Genomic DNA, 8,822 nt, shown 5'->3' with positions numbered 1-8,822 from the left:
TCTAAACAGACATTTCTTCAAAGAAGATATACAGATTGCCAACAAACACATGAAAGGATGTTCAACATCACTAATCATTAGAGAAATGCAAATCAAAACTACAGTGAAATATCACCTGATACTGGTCAGAACGGCCATCATCAAAAAATCTACAAACAGGACTTCGCTGGTGGCGCAGTGGTTGGGGTTCCGCCTGCCGATGCAGGGGACACAGGTTTGTGCCCCAGTCTGGGAGGATCCCACATGCTGTGGAGTGGCTGGGCCTGTGAGCCATGGCCACTGGGCCTGTGCGTCCAGAGTCTGTGCTCCGTGGCGGGAGAGGCCACGATAGTGAGAGGCCCGTGTACTGCAAAAAAAAAAAAAAAATCTACAAACATTAAATGCTGGAGAGGGTGGGGAGAAAAGAGAACCCTCTTGCACTCTTGGTAGAAATGTAAATTGATACAGCCACTATGGAGAACAGTATGGAAGTTCCTTAAAACCTAAAAGTAGAACTACCATACGACCCAGCAATCCCACTACTGGGCATATACCCTGAGAAAACCATAATTCAAAAAGAGTCATGTACCACAATATTCATTGCAGCACTATTTACAATAGCCAGGACATGGAAGCAACCTAAATATCCATCGACAGATCAATGGATGAAGAAGATGTGGCACATGTATACAATGGAATATTACTCAGCCATAAAAAGGAATGATACTGAGTTATTTGTAGTGAGGTGGATTGTCCTAGAGTCTGTCATACAGAGTGAAGTTAGTCAGAAAGAGAAAAACAAATACTGTATGCTAAGACATATAATGAATCTAAAAAAAAGAAATGGTTCTGAAGAATCTAGGGGCAGGGCAGGAATAAAGATGCAGATGTAGAGAATGGACTTGAGGACACAGAGAGAGGGAAGGGTAAGCTGGGACAAAGCTTGACATATATACACTACCAAATGTAAAATAGATAGTTTGTGGGAAGCAGCTGCATAGCACAGGGAGATCAGCTCGGTGCTTTGTGACCACCTAGAGGAGTGGGATAGGGAGGGTTGGAGGGAGACGCAAGAGGGAGGGAATATGGGGTATATGTATACGTATACCTGATTCACTTTGCTATACAGCAGAAACTAACACAACATTGTAAAGCAATTATACTCCAATAAAGATGTTTTAAAAAACCCAAAAAGACACACAATTCCAAAAAAAAAAAAAAGGAAGAAATTGGGGTGAATAGATCCTGGGTTACAGAATCAACAAATGTCCCATAAAAGCACCTGGGAGTCCCTGTGAAGTTTATGAAATAAGGTCCCAGTAGACAACAATTAAAACTACAGTTGATGGTTAGTGCATGTAACAGAATCAGTTTCTTAACAAGTGAAAATGTTCTCAGAAATATCCTCATCTCATTCTGTGCTGATGTAACTAAGAAAACTTCGGTATGGCCAGCACTGGGCCAAGTAATTTATCATGACAATTGTAAAGTTCAGGTGTAGAACTGACAACTCTAGACCTGCCTAATGTAGGAAGAGGCCTGCATTTTATGCAATGATTCCTGGTGTAAATATAAATGCCTGTCTCAAGGCTATTTCTGCATCCATCCTCCCACAAATAGCTTTATAAGTATAACTTTGTGGTTTTCTGATTTGAAATGCAAACCATGCAGTCCCAGTTTTCTTGCTCCTGTTGGTATTTTTCTCTTGTCACCAATAATGTACTCTTTCAGATTTGGTGCTTCTTTCTACTTATTCTCAAGTTCAGCAGGAATATTAACAGTGGACATCATCTACCATAAGAAACAGCATGCAATATCCTGACTTTTCATTCCCCATATGAACTGAATGTGCATATGGGATTAGACTATATCATCCCTGTTCATATTTTAGGGTATCATGTTTCTGCCTGATTGAGTATATAGACATCATGGTCATGATTTTTTTGGTAGCAAATAAATTGCTCTTATCTTAATATACGGTAAAGAGCCTCTAACACTTCTTTCTTTCCTAATATCTCCCTCTCCTCTTTCATGAACTTTTACTTTAAAAAATTAAAACCCTTTGCCTGTTTTTTGATTTTGTTTATGGAAGTAAAAGATAACCAGAGGGGACACTCCTCTCCCACCCACCCACACACAGATTCTCAAAGCCAAGGTCATGTCCTAGTTAGGGTAATTTTTTCAGTTGTAAGTAACAGAGACTCATTCAGGTCTTCTCATGAAAAAGGAAATTTTTTATAAGGCATCTAGAGAGTCCCACAGTTATCCAAGGTTGGAAGTGAAGTGTGGTAAGGCCACCCTAGGGAGTGAGGACAGAGGCTGCTTGCCTCTTGGGGCCTGAGGCCTCCAGCATCCTGCTTCTGCCTGGGTTTCAGTTTCCTTCTCATCTGTCTCCCAACCATCTCCCTCTGAGATTCTCCTCTTATATAACTTTCAAAGGATTGGGGTCTTTTAATTGCCTCCCTAGATTCAGTTCTATAAACTTCAGAGCAAGTATTCATCACTGACTAGATCTTCCCTTGTCATCAAATGGTTCAAACTGTTGAGAGAGTCTGATTGGTGCACTTTATCTTTTGGAGCTGAATCTCTTACAGGTTATAGGTAGGGCCTATGTAGATGGGACCTGTTGTTAAAGCTTCTGTATTGGTCTAGTCAGCTGCAGCAGAAATACTGGGGGGCAAGTGGGGAGTAGGGTTGGTGGTGGGGGGAGGAGTGTTGAGGATATTTGGCCTCTTGTTTGCTCACCTGGGACAGTGGTCTGGGATTATTTCAGAAAGATGTCAGAACAAGTAATAATAAGTGGCATTTCTAACTAAAGTTTTTAAACTTATGCACTCAAAAATGCATCTTATGGCAACTATGCCATTTCTTTATATTTCATCTCATAATAAAAAAGAAATTTAAATTCATTTCTTATTTGATGTACTCATTCATGGAGTAAGACTAATCCATATCCATAAATATATTTTTGGGGAGTGGTAATGAAAAACTACCTTTCCCCCCAAGTTTTCATTGAGAATGATGCTGATCTGGACACAAGACATCAGAGCATTTGCCAATATTTACAAAAATACAATACATTGATCAACTGGTGTCAGCCTGAAAAATAATGAGATAAAACCTCTTCCTATGCTTGTTACTTGGGAAAAATGATTTGTTTTATATGTGTTGATAGATAGATAGATCATGTGAGGGCAGTTGAGGCAGTATGAGATTAAATATTTATTTGATAACATGTACCAACATTGTTTTGAAAAAACAATGTCAGGGGACTGTACGAATTAAAATACTGGCATGCTGAACCAGCCCGTAGAACACAATTGATTCCTATATATTTTATGCATGTAGCTGTTGACTTACACTTGGAACTGTGGACAGAACTCAAGTTTGAGTTTTGTTTTTTAACTTATTAGCAGTATGGTATTGGACAAGTTGGTTAACCATTCTGTACATAAGTTTCTGTGTTTATAAAATGTGTCAAATAATTGGTCACATAATTTGGTGTGTAAACTATAAAGCATTAGTTTAATATTAAATACTTTTACTCCCTTTCAGCCTGTAGATAGAGGGACAGTGGTGAAAAAGGCTCTTTCTGTCTAGCTCAGTTCCAATGCTCTTGTATAAACTCATCTATAAATGATAACCTGTTGTCTTAAAATTGTTAGAGGTCAAACACCATAATTATGCCTATAACTGACTGTGAACTCAGTTATTGTAGCATTTATTTAATCTTGTGTTGTTCAACAGAGGGATTTAAACTATGTATCTTGGGTTAATTTTCCAAAGCTGATGCAATTGTTCCCACAATGTTTTGTGAGAAAAAGAATATCTAACAGGGAAAAAAAAATGTCTAGCACCTTGTGTTCTCAAAGGCAAAAGTGTTCCTTGCTAGGTCAGTGGGATCAGGTTACTGCTAAATACGCAGTGCTTTACTTGGTTAGCACAGATTTAATCTTGTTTCCACAGAAACCTAGAGTGTTCAGATACATGGCTTTATTCCTGAAATTCACATATATACATGAAAACCATCATTTATAAAATGATTATGGGAACATTTTTCAGCTAGAATTCTTTTTAGCTAGTACTGGAGACTGTAGCATTACTGTCCTAATGCTATTTCTTTCCCTATATTTTACTGAGTTGAGTTAACCATCACTGGTTATTTTTAAGGATGTAATTCATGATGTGGGACTAGACAAGTGGTAATTCATTCTTCTTGCTTTTTCTGATTTGTTTAAAATACTACTTTTGTAAGCAATAGAACATAGGGTACCAGGAATTAATCACTTTTAACTTAGTATGGGCTACTGTGCTGGGCTATTCCTGGTTGGCCATGGTAAGCCCCCAGATGAACATAAGTGGAACTCTTAGGTTTTGCAGTGAAAGCTTAGATAAAGAGAGATTGTCCCATTCACGGGAGAGCAAAAATTTTAAGACCCATGACTTGAACATTTAGCCTGTGGAGACAAGGCTTTCTGAGTTGTAAAACTACGGTTTCAGCCATTTCAAGAGATTGCTTTTGGTACTAATGTGACTTGGGTGTATATAGCGCAGAAAGCTTAGCATTCCGTTTGCCTTTGTAATGGTGGATATCCATTCTGTGAGGGCTGCCTTAGCAACCAAGCTTGAGGTGCTCCTCTGTAAGATACAAAAGGGCAACAGAGACCACATTCTTCCACTCTTATTAGGGTCTCATTACTTTTCTTCCCATAACTTATTTGCCTCCTTGGGAGTAAACCTTGAACTGAGCCCAAATTGTCACTTTCATCCTCCTTGATCCTGAGTTCACATTCTGATCTGGTCTAATACAGTTATTTCAGGTTTATTCTTCTAAAGGAGGCAGAAAAAGAATTCCTGGAAATATTTCCCTTCAATTGCATCCCTCTCCTGCTGTCAGCAGTTCTATATGTCCCAGGCAAATCTATTTTTGTTTTTGCTCTGATATACATTTTCTGGTTCAAATGGGTCTCAAAAGAACACGTATTTTTTCAAGAGCATATTTTTCTTAAAGGCAGAAATAATTCACTTTTGTAAAACATGATCAGGAAACCTATGGGCTGAGGAAAAATTTTAGCTGGATACTTTATTTCATTTAGGCTGAGAATTTCAAAAAATATGGGCCAGCGGCTGACCTTTTCATTTTAAATAGTGTCATTGTTACTTATTCAAATATGTGGATTGTGTGGGCAGTAGGGTAATATTTGTATTGGCATGAAAACTGACAAAGTTCTGAGATATGTTTAGCTTTATATTACTGTTTATTGTTTCTATGTTGCCTCTGTCCCCTCTGTACAATAAAGAAGTGAAAAAAAAAAACCTGCCTTCTCTATTGGTAATGTTAAGACTCTAATCTTTATTCACAATCCAACATGTATAGTACAATAGCTCTTGAAAAAGACTGAAAAGAAGATATAGAAAGCATAGATACCTTGGTCTCAGTTTGAAATGCTTCAGTGACTTCCCTTTGTACTTACAATGAAATCGAAATTTCTTAATGTGGTCCAAGGCTCTGCACCATCTGGACGTGGTCTTTCTCTCCAACGACATCTCTTCTCCTTCGTGCTCTCCACACTCCAGTCACACTGGCCTCCTTTTCTTTGCACGAACATGCCAGGCTCTTACACACCTGGGCCTTCTCATGTGTTATTCCCTGCTTGTGGACCATTATTCCCGTGCTCTTTATTTATCTGGCTTCCAATCTTTTTCATCTTAACATTACTGCAATGTGGAGAAGTTCCCTGGTCAGCATCTGAATAGATTCCAACCCTGCTCTTCACTCTTAGCTTTACTCTAATTTCATGATAGCACTGTCAGTATTTGTATTTATTTTATTATTTGCTTGTCTACTTTGTTGCATGCTTTTCCCCTCTGAGAGGTAGTACAGTGTAGTTGTTAATAGTACTGGTTAGGTTCAAATCCTAGTTTTATTACATACTAGACATAGGATCTCGGGAAAGTTATGTAATTGCTCTGGCCTCAGTTTCTTCATCTGCAAATTGGGGATAATAAACAATCACCCCAATATTCTTCCATATTTTTATAGTTTTATTACAACATTATAATTAAGACATTAAATGATAAATTCATGTGATATATTTAGAAATTAAATTACAAAATAATACAAATACTTTTAAAGTGTGATGTGTCAACTAATTTTAAGTTTTTATCATTAATTAGGATTCATATCTCAGATTCGGCAAACATTTTGGTTGATTCTGTGATGTGTGTGAAGGTTGAAAAGAAAGATGTCTGTAAATGATTTCACAGAAAAATTTAAAATTAAAGAAGAATAATTAAGTTTTTAAATGGGTAAGTTAATGTTCTAACCTGTGGGCACAATGTACAGAAAATACTTAAATGACAGGATTTTTAAGCAAAAAACAGCTTTAGAAAGAGTAATATTTCTTTATATATATCAAAGTAACAATGTGTTAATATGAACAGTTGTATGTTAAAGAGTTGCAAAATGAATGTAGAGTTCACTACCCATTTTCACATTACAATCCCCTCTCCCTGCAGCTGATGAAGAAATCAGACAAGTACATTATTTGGGTATTAATATCTCAATATTTAATCTATGTGAATTTTTTTGACTAATTATTTTCCAAAATCTTGGGAGCATACAAAATACCACCTGTGCACAAATGTGGAGGTGAATGAGTTACTATATGCAAATCATTTAAAATGTATTTCACCTATAATAAGATCTCAATAAATTTTAGCTGTTATTATAGGAATATTGGCTATGTAAGTATCCAATATCTTCAACAAATTCTGGTTCATCTTAGTTACTCAATAAAATTTGCAAAATAAATGAATAAATGAATGGATAAATGAATGAACATGAGTCACAATCAAGAGAGCGATCGAAAGAGCTCTGGCTTGCCAATTGAAACTCCTACGTGCTGTGTTAATTTCCACCATTTTGCACTGTGACGTGGGATAAAAGACGACCTTCTTTCACCTCAGTTTCCTAATCAAAAATAGTAGGTTCAAACTAGATAACCTCCAAACCCCTTCTAATGTAAACATTTTATGTTTCTATACCAGTCATATAGGACATGAGTAACATATTGCTCCTCTTAGAATTTAAAAGTTCTCTACAAAGACTTAAAACACTGACCCTTCCCCAATCTTACTGGATATCTAAATGCCTTCTGATTATTTGGAATCTTTCTTAGGCACATAGAGTTCCACCTGATTAGGTCCACTTGAAGAATAGTCTTCTGAAATTTTCTAAGGATTGATATGTAGTAAAATCACAACACACAACCAATGAAAAGAACCAATATTTTTCAAATGATTATTATATTCCAGTTTCTACCTAGGGTCCTTTGCATATATTTTACCCATTCATCCATTGATGGACATTTAGATATGTTTTTCTATATCTTGGTTATTGCAGTTAACTCTGGGATGCAGATATCTTTTCAACATAATTATTTCATTTCCTTAGGAGATATTCCCAGAAGTGGAATTGCCAGGGCACATGGTAGTTCTATTTTAATTTTTTGAGGAACCTCCATACTATTTTCCATAGTGGATGCACCAATTTACATGTCTATCAATAGTGCACAGGGTTTCCTTTTTACCACATCCTTGCCAACACTTATTTCTTTTTGATAATAGCCATTCTGACAGGTGTGAGGTACAATCTCATTGTGATGTTAATTTGTATTGCCCTGATGATTAGCGATGTTGAGCACCTTTTCATGTACCTGTTGTCCATTTAGATGTCTTCTTTGGAAAAATGTCTATTCTCTGCCCATTTTCTTTTCAATCTGGTTGTTTGTTTGCTATTGGGTTGCATAAGTCTTTCCTATATTTAGGATATTAATCCCTTATCAAATATACAATTTGCAAATATTTATTACCATTTGGTAGGTTGGCTTTACATTTTGTTGATGGTTTCCTTTGTTGTATATAAGCTTTTTAGTTTGATGTAGTCCCACTTGTTTATTTTTACTTGTATTCCCTTTGCTCTTGGTATCAAATCTGAAAAAATTAGCACCAAGACTGATAATCTGAAAAAATTATCACCAAGCTTACCACTTATGTTTTCTTCTAGAAGTTTCATAGTTTCAGGTTTTATGTTCAAGTTTTTAATCCATTTTGAGTTGACTTTTTGTGTATGATGTAAGATAGCAGTCCAGTTTCATTCTTTTGCATGTGGCTGTCCAGTTTCCCCAACACCATTTATTGAAGAGACTCTCCTTTCTCCATTGCATATTCTTGGCTTCTTTGTCATAAATTAGTTGACCATAACCATGTGGGTTTATTTCTGCCTTCTCTATTTTGTTCCATTTATCTGTTTTTATGCCAATACAATATTGTTTTGAATATTGTAGCTTTGCAAAATAGTTAGAAATCAGGAAGTGTGATGTCTCCAGCTTTTTTCTTCTTTCTCAAGATTGCTTTAACAGGGTATTTTGTGGTTCCATACAAGTTTTAGGATGTTTTTTCTATTTCTGTGAAAAAATGTCATTGGAATCTTTAGGGATTGCATCAAATCTGTAGATTACTTTGGGCAATATGGACATTTGAACAATATTAATTCTTCCAATTAATGAGCATGGAATATTTTTCCATTTATTTGTGTCTTCTTCAATTTTTTTTTATCAATGTCATAGTTTTCAGTGTACAGGTCTTTCACTGTTGAAAGAGTGACAGTGTAACAGTATATACTGTTAAATGGAATCTGTGGTTTTCAATGAGAAAATGAATGAGAAAAGATAGGAAGGAAGAAATGGACTAAATAAAGCACTTACTTTAAGGATAGCAGTTGATGAAAATGAATTTTCAAAGAAAGGCAGAGCATCTATGTATTGAGTTCAATGACTCTC

The sequence above is a fragment of the Leucopleurus acutus genome (genome assembly GCF_964270905.1).
Source record: "Leucopleurus acutus genome assembly, chromosome: 8".
Lineage (NCBI taxonomy): Eukaryota > Metazoa > Chordata > Mammalia > Artiodactyla > Delphinidae > Leucopleurus > Leucopleurus acutus.
The sequence above is the reverse complement of the archived record's forward strand: the minus strand, read 5'-3'. Positions refer to the sequence as shown.